General features: G+C 50.4%; 1 protein-coding gene and 1 long non-coding RNA gene across 9 annotated transcripts in view; one reads left to right on the forward strand and one right to left on the reverse strand.

The window, feature by feature from the left end:
• LOC309611586 overlaps positions 1 to 15,437 on the reverse strand; it is a 512,787-nt gene that overhangs the window by 274,437 nt on the left and 222,913 nt on the right. The gene's annotated exons all lie outside the window — the stretch shown is intronic.
• Positions 1 to 15,437, forward strand: part of CRACDL (CRACD like) — a 125,972-nt gene that overhangs the window by 5,585 nt on the left and 104,950 nt on the right. Inside the window, exon 1 of one of the 8 annotated variants that reach the window (XM_082356141.1) lies at positions 13,252 to 13,270. The exons of the other annotated variants lie outside the window; for them this stretch is intronic. The gene's annotated coding sequence lies outside the window, so the exon portion shown is untranslated. Of the gene's footprint in view, positions 1 to 13,251; positions 13,271 to 15,437 lie in introns of those variants that run through there. 8 annotated transcript variants of the gene reach the window in all.

Consider the following 15,437-nt stretch of genomic DNA (forward strand, 5'->3'; position numbering starts at 1 on the left):
TGCCTGGGTATATTTAGCACCTCATGACTATCAGGTGTCTGTCCATCCTTCCCCACCTCTCTATGTTGGATGCACACATGCTCTCCTTCCTGAGTTTTTATCTCCACTTAACATATCTTACGAGAGTCACCCATCCCCTTTGCTGTCCTTTCTGTAGACGCTGCTCTGAGCCTGTGCAAGCTGCTCTCAGCTCTTTGTTCTTTTGGTCTGCTTGCAGCTCTGGGGCAGGCACAGCCTCAGCACCTCATGGGTGCAGGGGCAGGTGCGGTGGGCATGAAGGCTCTGACCTGGGTCCCTTGAGTTCTCCTCACGGCTCTGCAGCCCACGTGGGAAAGGCAGGGAGCTGCTCTGAAGCAGCGTCTCCACTGGCACCTGCTATTCTAACCTGGGTTTGATACCTAACTCCTAATCCCGAGGCTCCATCAGCTTGCCTGTTAATTATTCATCCTTTCTCCCTGACCTCCTCCGCAAGGAGTGATAGCAGGAACTTTCTTATGGGCCCGTCTGCGTGGAAGATTCATGACTTAGCAGCTGCAGTGCTAACTCTGCTAACGGAAGTGAGGAGGAGGAGGAGGGTGGCGTTTGCTGGGGGTCGACGTCTGAACCCGGCGGCCACGCCACTCCACCTGCTGATTCATCCTCCGTGCCCTGGGGTCATTTCCATGGGGATAGACTCGGCCCTGTGTATTTGGCCAGTTGCTTGGTGTCAGCTGCATCGTCCATTGGAAATCAGATCTTTAAATCATGATGTATTAGCATGTCCAGTGTACTTTCAGGGTGTGAATGGGCTCTTAGTGTACGAACACAAAACATTTTGCAGATGTGCGTCACCTGCTTTCCGAGGCTTAGCTGGTATCATCTTGCTGCTGTGTGGCCTTCGTGAGCAAAGACGGGTTTGTGCGTCAAGGGGTTCTGGTGAGCAAGGCTTATCTGGTACCACGTTCTAGAGCTGAAGTCGCTGGGAGCGTTTCATGGGCATCCCGGGATCTCTAGGTGGCAGAGGGGCCATTGTAGAAAGGACTCGGCCAGGCCAGCAAGCGGGGAGGGCCTGGAAGGTGGTGAACCCAGTGTGGGACGGGCCGTCCAACCGTCTGGGTCCCCGACCACACTTGTGATTTGGCTCCGTCCTGGCAGGCTGCCCTTTGGCTGCCCCCCTCGGGTGGCCCGAGGCCAGGTGCTGCATAACAGACAGACTCTCCCATCCAGCAAGCCAGGGGGCAGAACACGAGCAGGCATCTCAGTAACATTTGGGGGCGTATCCTTCCAAACTTTGTCCTTGCTGTTCCGAATACGCATACATACATGTATGCACAAAAGTATATATTAATACAAAGAGGTAATGTCTACATTGTTTTCTGGGCTGCCTTTTCAAAATGAGTAGCATGTGTTGAACCTCTTTTCCACATTGTCGGATGCTCTTCCTTAGCACCAGCTGTTATGGCTGCGAGGGATTCCATTGTCAGGGTGGCCCCGGCTTACTCACCAAGCCCTCTGTTGGATGGACGTTTCCGTTTAGCAGCACAACAATGAAGATCATTGTCAGTGCTCTTTTGTACGTTTGTCTGGTTGCTTCCTTTGAAGTCCTATCTCATAAGTAGATTTCCTGTCTATATACAAGCCTCCTCCTTTGAGGTGTCCTGCCCAGAGTCTTTTTTTTTTTTTTTTCACACTGAAGTTTTTTTTCCCCATGAGATTTCATGGATCTTGGTCGACGGCATCTTCAGCATCTGTGCTATTCAGGATTTGCTCTGGTTAGTTTAAGGAGAAGAGGATTTAATGCAGGAAATTCAGGGATAACAGAATCATTGAAAGCTCAGCCCTGGGCCAGACCCACAGGGGTGACCCCCAGAGGAGAGCTGTCCCTCCAGGAGCTGCCTCCCACCCCAGACCCACCGCGTGGAGGGTCCCACCTGCCACTCGGCGTTCATCGTGGAGCTGTGGCCAGTGGACCACCTGGGACCCTCATCACCACCCATGGGAAAATCTGATGCCTCCGTGGTGGTGCCTGTTAGCAAAGAGGCACAGGAAACTCCACCTCGTGGGGAGCATGGCCTGGATGGAGGCCGGGAAGTGTGGTCTTGGTTTTCTAGTTTCCAGCAGGCAGTGAGCAAGCCAGGTGGGGTGAACTGTATCTCAGCCCTTCTCTCTTTTTTCTTAAAAAAATATTTTGTACTTTTTGTGTTCTATTTGATGCAGACAGGGGTGAAATTCACAGAATTTAGCCATGGGTTCTGTGGGCCTGGTCCCTGCCTTGCAGAATCAATCATTTGTCCTCTCCAGAGGAGGTCAAGGTCGTTTCCCTGATAAGGTTTTCATTTCAGTCCCCTTCTCTTCAGACCCCTTTTGACATGACCCCAGCCCCCTTCCTGCTCACTCTTAGAAACCAGATTGGCAGCCTCTCCAGCCTGAGCTTCAAATAGGTAAAAAAAGAAACACTATATATCTGTCTCTATATATCAGTATCTATCTCAAGGTGAAGCCACATACGAATAGCGCTTGCAGACTTGCCTTCTATGCAGACCACGTATTTGAAAATCAGGCCCCCTGAGGCCTGCCTGTGGGCAGCTGTGGGCTGGGAGGGGAGTGTCTGGCTCTTTTCTCTCCTGGGGACCCTGGGTTCTGTTGCCCCTTCACACTGAGCAGCCCTGAGCTGTCAGGCGTGGGTAGGAAGCAGGAGTTAGCTTACTGCAAAGTTAATAGCCAATTTTTTTTCATGACCCATAATTGATCAGCAGGCAGTTTATGAACCGTATTTCTCCCTGCCTCTTCCAACGGCCTTTGTGTGTGATTAGTGTGAATTCAGGTGTTTATATAGCTCCAAGCTCCCCCTCTGCGTGGTTTCTGTATTTTCAGTTGTTCCAGGAAAGCATTGCCGAGGAAGGATTCCAGAAAAGACTGTGTCCTTAGCAACCCAGAGCCGTGGTGGTGGTAGGGTGTTTGGGTGACAGCAGGGGGGCAGCCCCAGCCTGGGGGTGCACGCTCTCCTGACCCTCAACAGGTCCTCTGGCCCTCGTGGTGTGTGCTCCCCCTTTAGAGATGGACTGTTTAAAACAAGCCGGTGCTCCCCAGCTCGAAGCTCTGAGGTGGGTGGTAGGGGTGAGAAGGGAGCTCGGCCCCCTCCAACTCCAGGTGGGCCGACACAGCCCTTGGGACTAGTCCTTGGAGGGTCCAGCAGGTCATGCTTTCAGCGAGGCCCATCAAAGGAACCCATGTCTTTTAAAAAAGAGAAAGTAATCGTGATTTGCTGTATCCCAAATGATGTGCCTTAGGTTTCCACAGCACCTTCTGTCTTTGGTTTATATGTAACAGACATTTGCCTTTCTTTAATTTTAGGGGGTTGTACATTGATTGTATATGATGAAGTAAACTGAAATAATTATTTTACCAGCAACAGGTGTTTCTTTCCATTTTTTTAAGCACGTACAATGAGATTCTGAATTTTTTGCATGTGGCATAGATACATTGGATAATCCAGGCTGCGTATTGCATAACCTCCCCCTCCCCGAATCTTGTGCTTTCAAATAGTTACTAAGCTGTGAGTATGTGTGTGATTAGATGAGTCTCTTTCCAGATTAGATGAGTCTCTTTCCAGCGCAGAGAGCAGGTGATGTCGAGGCCACGCATCATTTTGGGTCTTTCATCTTCAGCATCTCATTTAGTCCTTACAATCACCCTGTGCATTTTACAGATAAGGAGACTGAGGCCCAGAGAAGCCAAGTAACTTGGCCAGGGCCCCTCAGCTAGTGAGCAACAGAGCTGTGGACCCACCTCCACCCCCTCTTCTCTCAGGAGATGATTTCCCCTTGAAAATAGACTGTTTGTTCCTTAGGTAACATGCCAGGTGCTGCCAGGATTGCTTTACCCCCACACCAATTCTTATTCCCATTTTCCGGAGGAGCAAACTGAGGCACAGAGCGGTTATGAGACTTACCTAGACAGCCAGTCCGCGGTGGAGCAGGGAATTGAACGCAGTGTCCTTTCCTTGTCGCCTGTTTTTAACCTGTCTTGAACTGTTAATGTGGAAATGGCCTGGAAGTGTCCTTATAACTGGCCCAGGGTTTCTCTTAGTGGGAGTGAACTTGGCAAGTTACTCCCTAGGGTGTGCACGAGGCCTGGGGCACAGGAGGGGCTCCTTGTTCCAGGCCACTTTCCCCCAGAGCTGCTTCCCTGACACGCACCCCGGGCGGGAGTCTCTGGGGACCCTCCTCCTTCCCTCCTGCATCCGCCGCCTGCAGCAGTTTCTGCAGGAAAGCAGAGGAGGGGAGGTGGCAGGTGGGGAGACAGCCGAGGGCACGGGCTGGGGGCCGGGCTGACCCTGTGGGCCTCGGGCTCACTTTCCTCCAGGGTTGTTGGGAGAAGCAAAGGCAGTCGTTTGTGTGGAAGCGGCAGGTATGCTGTAGCCAGTGGACCAGAGTGAGTTAAAAAGGACGTGTTATTATAATTAAGCCTTACTTACCTCTCTCTCTTTTTTAATGTTAGAACATTCCTAGTTAAAATTGAACAAGGCCTCGTGACTGGGAGCTCTGGGTGCAGAGCCTGACTCTCACATTCTCCAGCCACGTGGCCTCTCAGCGCCTCTGTTCCCCGTGTGGAAAATGGGACGGGACGAGCCCCTACCTCTGAGGGTCGTTGTGTGGACCAACTGGGGTACTGTTGCCTGTAACGTGCCATCTGAGAGAATAAAAAGTGTAGTGTCGAGTGAGGGGGACGGGTTGGAGCCCCAGTGGGCTGAACATGGGCTGTGTTCCAGGCACTGTTGGGTACTTAAGGAATACATGATCCCACTGGTTCTGGCAGCCACCTTAAAGAGTACGAACGATTGTCCCTGTTTGGAGGTGAGGAAACGAAAGCTCAGGAGGTGAAAGTGGCATGTGTGCCTGTCCCCGTCCAGGGACACCTAGGTGGGCAGAGAGGGAGGCGGTCACCTGAAGCCCCTGGGGGTGGGGGAAGGGGTCCAGAGCGACCGGTGCTGGGATCCTGCCTTGTCACCGGGTCAGTGGTTGGCTGGCGCACCAGGGTGGCTGCATCCTGAGTCTCTCGGGCTCCACGGGGCAATCCCAAGTGAACTGTTCGCCATGTGCCGGCAGGATTAGCCGAGGGAGCAGATACTTCCCAAACATCCTCTGTTCTTGTTTCTCCCCAATTCCCAAATAAACACTTCTGCTGTAATATCAACATGACATTACATCAGTTCTTTGCTCTTCTCATGGATGTGTAGTCTTTTGAGCAAAGTTGCAGTTTAAGCTCCTCACTGTCAATCAAAGTGGAATTCCCATCTGAATTCAAGACACAACGTCCAGGATGGTCTGCCACGGTGTTTGGTTTCTTAAAGGCTGTCAGTTCTCCCCTAAAGCCAGAGTTCCTGGTCTTTCTGAGTAGGAGTGTCCCTTTGTCACATTGGACAGTTAGGGAAACCTTCCACATGACAACAATTGTATTTTTAATATATCAGTATATAAACAAAAAAACAGTATGAATTTTGAGGCTCATCTAGATGACATATTTTATTAATCACATCTACACTTATTTAAAAATAATAACCTACACAGGGAGATCAGCTCAGTGCTTTGTGACCACCTCGAGGGGTGGGATAGGGAGGGTGGGAGGGAGACGCAAGAGGGAGGAGATGTGGGGATATATGTATATGTACAGCTGATTCACTTTGTTATAAAGCAGAAACTAACACACCATTGTAAAGCAATTATACTCTAATAAAGATGTTTAAAAAAAAGTAAAATAAAATAAAAATAATAACCTGTATATGTATGTGACATAATATTGATACCATTTCTATATAATGCTTGTTTATCAGGGATTCACAGGTAAAGAACCAAGGATCTGTGTTTGGAGATTTCATATTTGTAGCCTTTCAAAAAAGTGGATATGCCCTTTTGCAGTTTGCTTTTTCCTCCTGGGTACTTTGCTTGCAATTTCAGTAGGTTCCACCAGGGGGTGCTTCTGCAGTGGCTGAAGCTTCACTCCAGTTATGAGACAAAGTGTAGTTTTCTACTCCCAAATGTTTTCTTTTTAGGACAAACATACCTTAATTAAAAGAAAACATATGAATTAAGAAAAAATGGTCTAAAAGAGGTAACCAAACATGAAGACAAATTTAAGAGATGTAATAGGCTGAATAATACCAAAATTCCAAGTATTAATTACTGCTTAGTTTTCTCTATTTCAGGGTTTCAGAATTAATTAATTAACTAATTTATTTATTTCTTGGTCATGCCATGTGGCTTATGGGAGGGGTCCCCAACCCCCGGTACTGGTCCGAGGCCTGTTGGGAACCGGACCGCACAGCAGGAGGTGAGTGGTGGGCGAGCGAGCAAAACTTCATCTGCCGCTCCCCATCGCTCCCCATCTCTTGCATTACCACCTGAACCATCCTCCCCCACCCCCCATCCGTGGAAAAATTGTTTTCCACGAAACCAGTCCCTGGTGCCAAAAAGGTTGGAGACCGCTGGCTTATGGCATCTTAGTTCCCTGACAAGGGATCGAACCCGGACCCTGGCAGTGAAAGCGCCAAGTCCTAACCACTGGACTGCCAGGAATTCCCAGGATTTATTTTTAAAAAGCAATCCCCAAGCATCAGCCACTGCACTAACTTCCAAACGGTCTGAAGTGTCACAGCCCAGTAGAGCTTTAGCATTAGAAATACACAGGATGTCTTAACCACTTAGGGATCATGAGGCACCTGGACCCTACTTTTATACCTGGACCCTAACAGAAGGATCCAGGACTCTAGCAGGCATGTTGTTCCCTCAGCAGCCTGGTCTCACAGGCCACCGTGGCCTCTTATTCACCTGCAAGAAAGAACTGCATGTCAAGCTAATTTGAATATGAAATACTGAGCCAAGAAAATCAGGCAAAAGTCCTCAAACAAACCTATCATTTCATCCAGTAGTCCCACTGGTAAAAGTTCACTGCTATTCATTCTATTCAGTGTTCCTTCAGTACACATTATCAAGGTCCATGGAGCCCACAGTCTAAACAGCATTGAAATATCAGCATAAGTGCAATGAATGTGACGGGTGAGGGCACCAGATCCTCCGGGGTGGGGTGCCTGGGGCCTGGGTCCTAGAGGCACTGGCTGAGCTTGCGCCAGTTTCCGTGGGGAGCGTCCAGGGAACCCTGTGGGGCTCACGGTGGGGCAGGGCCCACCGGCCCAGTGGACACGGGACGCACAGTGCTGAGCGTCCGTAAGAGCTTTAGGGGCCCAAAGAAATGTCTTAATTTCTTTTAAAATCAGAAGGAAAACATGAACTTCAGGTTAAAGAGAATGTTTTAGTATACAATAATATATTCATCTTTATACCAATGCAACTGTAAGATATATAATACTTAAAAAATCTTTTATAAATAGAGGAAGGGGCCCATGAAGGCAGAAGTGCTTAGAGCCCCAGAATGTCACAACACAGCCTGGTTGGGAGTGTGACAGAGGGCCCTGCCCACCCGGGGAGGTGCCTGAGCAGAGTCACAGAGGCGGGGATGGCCCAGGCAGGAAGGGACCGCTCGGTGGCTTGGCTTACCCATGCCCGGGTGCAGAATGGGGCTGGAGGAGAAGCAGGAACCCTGAAAAGAACCGGGCCCCCCAAACTTGGCCAGAGACCAGTCAGTGAAGGCAAACAGCCCTTGTTTCTCAGGCTCAGGACCAAGTGCTTGGGTGCCCGAGGCATCACGGGGAGATAGATGCTTGGCACTCTTAGGCCCTTCAGAGTCTTAGCTAAACCAGAAAAGGTTGGATTTCTCAATTATGGGGTGTTTGGTTTGTTTGGTCCTGGTCCCAGGCTGGTCGCTTGGGGATGAGACTACACCTTTGAATGTGGTTTCTCCTCTGTAAGTTGGGGCAGTAACGCAATTAGATAGTACATGTCAAGTGCCTTCCTAGCCCAGCGCCTGGCCTCCAGGCATTGTCAAGCGTTATTTTCTTCTCCTTTTTTGGTCCACCTTGCCATTCAAGGGAGGCCAAGGAGGTGGAGGGTGATTGCCTGGGCTGTACCTTGGCCTGATATCAGCCTGCTTGAGGCTGCCGTGGCCTCACCTACCCTGCTGACTCAGGAGGTCTGGGTGGGAGCGTACTTTGTGTTTAACAAGCTTTGCAGGTGAATCTGCTGTGTGGCCAGGGTTGAGAGCCTTGGCCTTCACCTGAGCATGTCTGGGCCACGGCTGGGCAGAGCTGATTTCCAAGACCCGGGCTCCCACCTTCCTGCAGGAGGGAGGAGCCCAAACAGTTGTTGGGAAAGATTCCAGGTGTGCAGGGCTGGGCTGGCCTGCACCCCATCTGCTCTGAAGAGGCACAAACGCTCCTTTGTCCTCAGCCTCTCGGGCCTCCCGGTCTTCCTGGAATCATTCTTCCTTTTGGCTTCTCCATACCCAGGGTGCACACTTCCAGCTTCCTTCACCCAGTTTATCAGCACACACTTGCTGCAGCCGAGTGCACGGCACTGGGATTGGGGCAGGACAGCTGACTGTGGGCCGGGCCTTCCCAGCATCACCTGACAGGGCACAGACGTGTGAATAGCTTATCAGAAAGTAGACTGGAGTAAGGGCTCCTCCACAAGGTGCAAACCCAGTGGGGATTTTTTAAAAATTCCTAACATTTTATCTTACTTATTTTTGCTATTTTACTTTATTTTTTATTGAGCTATAATTGACGTTAGTTTCAAGTGTACAACATAATGATTCAATATTTGTATATATTACAAAATGATCACAATAACTCTGGTTAACATCCGCTACCATACATATTTACACAATTTTTTGTAATGAGAACTTTTAAGATCTACTCTCTTAGCACCTTTCAAATACGCACTACAGTGTTCTTTTGGGGGGGCGGTTGATGAAGTCAGACTATGGAGATAGCAATGGATGGATCTAGAGGAGTGAAGGTCGTTTCTACAGGGAGCAACACCTCCAGTTGGGAGAAGGGTCTGGTGTGTGTGGGACAGGCTGTGTCTGATGGGACAGGGCATGGGCTGTGTAGAGGGCTGTTGAGGGCGGGCGGAGGGGTTTAAAAGAGGAGGCTGCGGCGAAACCGAGGAGGAAAGCGCGGGCGCCCCTTAGTGGTCACAGCTCTGGGGGCCTGCAGGGGTGACCACTCACTCAGTGAAGGCTTTGGAACCAGCTGTGCTTGGCTGGGGGACATTGCAGAGACAGCGCCTACATGCGGAAGTGTGCACAATTCGCCTGTCTGCCCCTAAGATAGTCAGGAAATGTGATGGGGAAGCTGTTCCACCAATGACAGAATCAAAGGTGGAATTCCTGGCAAGGGTGCTAATGGGAAATGTGTAGAACCTGCATGAAGAGCATAAGAAAGTTGACCTGGAAACTCAAGAGAGCAGTTCTGTAAACGAAGGTGTTTAGCACGTTCCCGCAAGGGAGGGATCACTATTTTCTGTATTTACGTTGTTCCCAAATTAATTTCTGGATTTAATGCAACTCCCAGCTAGAATCTTGGTGGATAACCTATCAGATATTAAAACATATTATAAATTTATAATACTTGAAACATTTTGATTTTGAGCTGGTAATTGAAAGCATATCCATGGAACAGACTAGAAAGTCTGGAAAATAAGAGTTAATAGATTTAGTTAATATTTAACCACTAGGAAAACCATCAGGTTTCTCACTCGCGTCAAACCCCAAAATGTATTCCATGTGGATTACAATTTTAAATGTAAAAATGAAGTCATTAAATTTACTTCAGTTGAGAACTTAGGAAATTATGGGATGAGAAACATCTTTCTACATGTGATACCAGAGGCAGAAGCCACAAGTCCAAAATTGTTTTGTTTCACCAGGGGGAATCAAAACTTTAGTGTGCTAAAAGGAAAAAACCCCAAAACAAAATAAAATGTCAGTTGATAAACTGAGAAAAAAAACTCCTGCAACACGTATAGAAAAATACTCTTACAAAAACAACTCTGATAATTGATATGAAGAACTCTTTTTGTGAATGAACTTGCCAATAGGAAAGTGGCTGAACGATGTGAATTCATTCACATAAGGAGAAATAAATGGCAGTAAATCTGAGAAAGTCGGTCGTAAAGTAATAAAATAGGTGCATATTAAAATTAGATACTATTTTTTGCTATCAAATTAGCAAAATTTGGGGTGTGTATCATTTGTGTTTGTTTTTGTGAATGATAGTACTTGGTGCAAGTGGAGCCATGTGGAAGATACAAGCTTTCTGTCAAGCAGTTTGGCAGTATGTCCCAAAACCCTTAAAAGAATTCACCCCTTCATCCTGGGGATTCCACTTCTAGGAATTTTTCCCAAGGACACAATTAAATCTGCAGTCAAAAGATTTCTGTGCAAGGATGTTCATCACAATGTAACTTACAGAGATGAGAATTTGGAAGCAATTTAAACACCCAATAATAGGGAGTGAGTCATTCATACGCCAAGTGTGGTTGAAACCTTAGGAACATTTCCGAAGGATGCTTAGTCACAAGGGCACTTCGTGATCTAGGGCTAAATGAAGAAGGCGGGAGGGATGGTGGGCCGGGGCTGGAGGGGGAGCCGGGGACCCGTGGGAAAGAGCCGGGGGGCCAAAGTGAAGATGGGAGATGTGTTGGGAGAATAGGCCGGTCTTCAGTTTTTTCAGAGCAGATACTGGGTGCAAGGCACTGTCATTTAGGCGCGATTTGGAGAACAGGAAAGTTTGAACCAAAGGAAGGGGTGCTGACACTGGGCAGGCTCTCAGAGTAGTGGACCGGCTTTCTGCCCTGGGGTCTGGGGTCCACCTGGCCCCTCCAGAGGCTTTGCTTCTGGGACTGAACCCCCTTCTGGTTGCACACCCTCCCCCCACCCCCAAGCTGCTTGTCCCCCACCCCTGTTCTCAGTGTGCCTGAAGGGTGGAGTTCAAAACTAAACAAAAACTCAGTATATACAGTTTTTAAAAAATCAGAATATAAAAACTTTTAAAAGAGGGATTGTAGTCTATGTAAAAACAAGGTTATATGTTATTTGTGTGTGTGTATAGGGAGAAGATTGAAAGGAAACATTGTTTTGGGTCAGCTCTGATAAAATTATGGGAGATTTAATATTTTTCTGTATTTTTTCTTATGATCAGCATGGATGACTTTTTTTAACAGCTTTATTGAGATGTAACTGACGTATAATCTGAACACATTTCAAGTGCACAATTTGATAAGTTTGGACATATTTATGTGTCCGTGAAACCAATACCACAATCAAGACAGTGAACATATCCATCACCCCCAGAAATGCCTCATGCCCTTTCTAATCTCTTCCCTCCATCCCCCTCCCTTCTCACTGGTCCACTCTCTGTCACTGTTACTCAATTTACATTCCCAAGAATTTTATATAAAAGGAATCATGCAGTAGATCCTCTTTTGTCTGGCCTCTTTCAGTCTGTAATTATTTTGTGATTCATCCATGTAGTTGCATCAGTGGTTTATTCTTTTTTATTGCTGAGTAGTATCCCATCGTATGGATACAGCACAGTGTTCTTACAATCCAATGAATTACTGTTATAATTAGAATCCCCATTTTTCTAGGTGCATCCTAACATTGGATGATGTCGTGGGAGTTTGGGCTCCTGCCGTCCGGCCCTCTCTGGAAGTTTGGGGCAGTTTTCCAGGCCAGTGCCCTGGGTGAGCCCGGAAGGGACACCTGCTGTCATTCACCAAACAAAAGGCTCGGCCGCGCCTTTGAACACTTGCACTGTATTCGGTCAGAGTTTTGATTTTGGTTCCAAGGAGACCGAGAGCTGGTTAGTAGACGTTTGGAAGATTTGCCCGTGTGCTTCCTCTCGGTCATAGAGTTGGAGAAAACTGTGTTGAAAGAGCTTGACCTCTGGGACTTCCCTGGCGGTCCAATGGTTAAGACTTCGCCTTCCAGTGCAGGGGGTGTGGGTTTGATCCTGGTTGGGGAGCTAAGATCCCATATGCCTTGCAGCCAAAAAACCAACATGTAGAACAGAAACAGTATTGAAACAAATTCAATAAAGACTTTAAAAATGGTCCACATCAAAAAAAAAAAATCTTAAAAAAAAAAAGAGCTTGACCTCTTGTCCCAAGTAGGCGTGGAATGTGTAACTATCACTTGTCACACAAACCCGGCTGTGCTGCTGCCCATCTGTGACGGGCCGCCGTGCCCAGTGCCCGTGCCCAGCGGACAGCTCTTTCCCTGCCTGGCAGCCCCCTCTGAGCAGAGCGGTTCCCCTCTTCACCTGCCCAGTGCCCATGCCCAGCGGACAGCTCTTTCCCTGCCTGGCACCCCCCTCTGAGCAGAGCGGTTCCCCTCTTCACCTGCCCAGTGCAGGCCCCGCCCCGTCACCCTGCAGCTCTTGTCCTTCATGTGCACAGAGCTGATAGCCCTCCTCCCTCTCTGCTCTCAGGTGACTTTCACGTCATGGCCTGGATTAGCTCAAACCTAGGCAGGTCCTGCAGGATTCCAGACAGTCGTATTCTCCCCAGTCCTCAAGCATCCCCGGTCCCTGTGGTCACAGCGACAGGTGTTGGCATGCCCCTGCCCTGTTCATTCACTGCCCGGCTCCTCTCTGCAGGTCCTGGGAGGAGCTTCCCGTGTGCTCAGGAAGGAGTCCACCGTGATACTCTGCTCTGGCCTCCCGGGCACTCCTGGGCTCAAAGGAAGGACTTAGCCACACCAGGTTCCACGCAGAAAGGGGGCAGCAAGGGGCAGCCCCTCTCCTACACTCTGTACCCCCTTGTCCCTGAGCCTGAGTCCCCTAGGGCCTGTCATGTGATGTCCTTTTCTGTCTTTCCTTATCACTTTGATTAGGGGCCAGACCGAGTCCCTGGGCCAGGCTAGGAAATGGACACTTCCATCCAGGCTGACGCCCTGCCCCCAACCCTTATTTCTCTACCCTGTGCGCCCCAATGCCAATTCCTTCAGCCAAGCCACCCACACTGGCAGAGAGACCCGCGACTGATGAGGGAGCTGATGCTCGGATGCCTGGTCCCCTGCTCCGGACCACACACTCCTTTGCCCGCTGGGCACCTGATGACTGCCGGACACTGCCCCAGGGGCTGGGGACCGGCTCTGGGAGCAGCCTTGGGCTAAGATTCATCCTTCCTTCCTTCTCTCTCTGGGGTCTAAATTCCAGGGACGAGACTGTCAAGAACGGAACGAGGAGGAAGGGCACGTGGCTGTGTCCCCCCCCCCCCCCGCAGGGGTGCTGACTGCGGGGCGCGTGCACCCAGGGCAGCCCGCCTCCCCCGCGGACGCTCCAGTTTGAGCGGAGTTGATGAGGGGCCTGTGGTTCGAGGGCCCTGAACTGGTGAGCTCAGGAACCCGATCCCCGGGAGGCGGGAGGCGGAGGAGGGGTCAAGACAGGGCTCCACCTCCACCCCGCGACTCCCGTTTTTAAAAAAAAAAATCTCCTTGGAAGAGGACGGTAACCAACCACAGGTCTGCCTGGACCGCGTCCAGCCCGTGTAAGCGGAGAGCTACCGTGGGGTGGAGACGGCACCCAGCCTCTGTAACCCGACGTGGGAGGGGCGAGCCCGGGGCCGCCCCGCCGTTTTCGGGAAGCGCCTGCGGGCTCAGCCCCGGACCTTTTCAGTTGCTGTGGTCCCACAGCGGTGGCGGAGGAGCTGCGTCAGGGCTGGAGCCCGGGAAGCGCCTGGGGACAGGCGGGGGGGTGCCGGTGGGGCTGCCCGTCCTTAGCATCAGGGGTGGGCAGGACCCTGCTGGTTTCTTGGGAGGCCCCTCCCTGTGTGCGCGTTTTCACTGGTGGCGTCCACGTGCGCGTGGGTGTGATGCCCAGCACAGAGAGGGGTGCCGTCCCCCTGGAAACCTGGCTCTCGGACGCTTCCTGCCTGGGGTGGAGGTTCCGAGGCCGCCTTGAGTAAATGTCCGGGCTTCTGTTGGCACTGGCTGGGCTGCTGTGTGGTGCCGGAGGAGGCGGAGGAGGCGGCGGAGGCGGAGGAGGCGGCGGCGGAGAATGACTTCCCAAGTGGAAGATCCGTTGGAAGAATTCCAGGACCGCAGGCCCCTGGGCTTGTTGGTTCTTGCCTCCTCCCCCCTGGCTGTTTTCCTGACTTGGATTCCTGGCTTCTGACCACAAGTGGGGCACACGGGCGAGCCCGCCATCCCCACGCTGCTCAGTGGGTCACGGGGCACCCGGCCGAGCCCGCCATCCCCACGCAGCTCAGTGGGTCACAGGGAATGACAAGATGATAATAAAGCCTGCAATACAGAGCCGCTTTCTAAGCCTGTTAATGACAGGGCACTGTTATCCGCCTGCCTGTGGAGGAGCCCGGGGCTCAGAAGTTTGAGCAACTTCTCCCAGGTCCTATTGCTTTTAAGCGGTGGAGTTGGAGTTTGACACCTCCCCCCAAACCTGTCTGTCTCTAAACTGTATTCTCCCCGCCACATTACACCTGGGCACTGCAGGACCACTGGCCACAGGCAGGCACTTCGCTTTCCCATAGCGTATTTAATCCTGAAAACAGCCTTGCAGTAGATTTTGTTATGTTTATTCTGATTATCCTGAGGCTCAGAGCGTGTAAGTAACTTGCCCGACCACATACATTGGTTAAAGTCCTTCTTTTTTTTTCTTTTCTTTAAGAGTCAGACAGATTTCATTTTATTTTTATTTATTTATTTATTTTATTGGCGTGTAATTGCTTTACAGTGTTGTGTTTCTGCTGTACAATGAAGTGAATCAGCTATATGTATACATATATCCCCTCCCTCTTGGACCTCCCTCCCCCCAACCCACCCATCTAGGTCACCACAGAGCACCGAGCTGAGCTCCCTGTGCTATACGGCAGGTTCCCACTAGCTAGCTATTTTACACGTGGTACTGTATTTATGTTAAATATAACCTCCCAGTTCATCCCACCCTCCCCTTACCCCCGCTGTGTCCACATGTCCATTGACGTTCTCTATGTCTACGTCTCTATTCCTGCCCTGGAACTAGGTTCACCTGTACCATTTTTCTGGCTTCCACATACATGCGTTACTATACGATGTTTGGTTTTTTGCTGCTGCAGAGCGCGCTCTCTGTGACTCCTGGATGCCCAGACCTGCCCTCTGATGGGAGGTGTGGTCCTTAGTTACTAAGGGGCTTGGCATTGGGCCCCCCACGTCTGACCAGCATTCCTTGCATCTAAGCACATCTGATACCTGCCCCTTCCCTCACTGCCCACAGGTTCCAGCGTTGAAACTCCCTGTTCCCCAGACATCCCCAGAGGCTGCAGGCCTGTGTCCTCACTGCCCGTGGGCTGCCCACAGGTCACTCTTCCCCCTCCCTCACCTCCTGCGCAGAAGTAACTGTTCCGTATCGCTTCCCCTCTCGCGCTGTATCGTACCGCCGCTACAGGTAGGGCAGAAACGGCCGTCTCTGAGATTTCTTGAGGGTGGAGACTCTGCCTGAGGTCCTGGGGATGTGGAAGAATAACGCAAAATAGGTGTCCAGGAAATGGTTTTGGAAATAGATT

Source organism: Balaenoptera borealis (genome assembly GCF_965194805.1).
Source record: "Balaenoptera borealis genome assembly, chromosome: 15".
In the NCBI taxonomy this organism is placed as follows: Eukaryota; Metazoa; Chordata; class Mammalia; order Artiodactyla; family Balaenopteridae; genus Balaenoptera; species Balaenoptera borealis.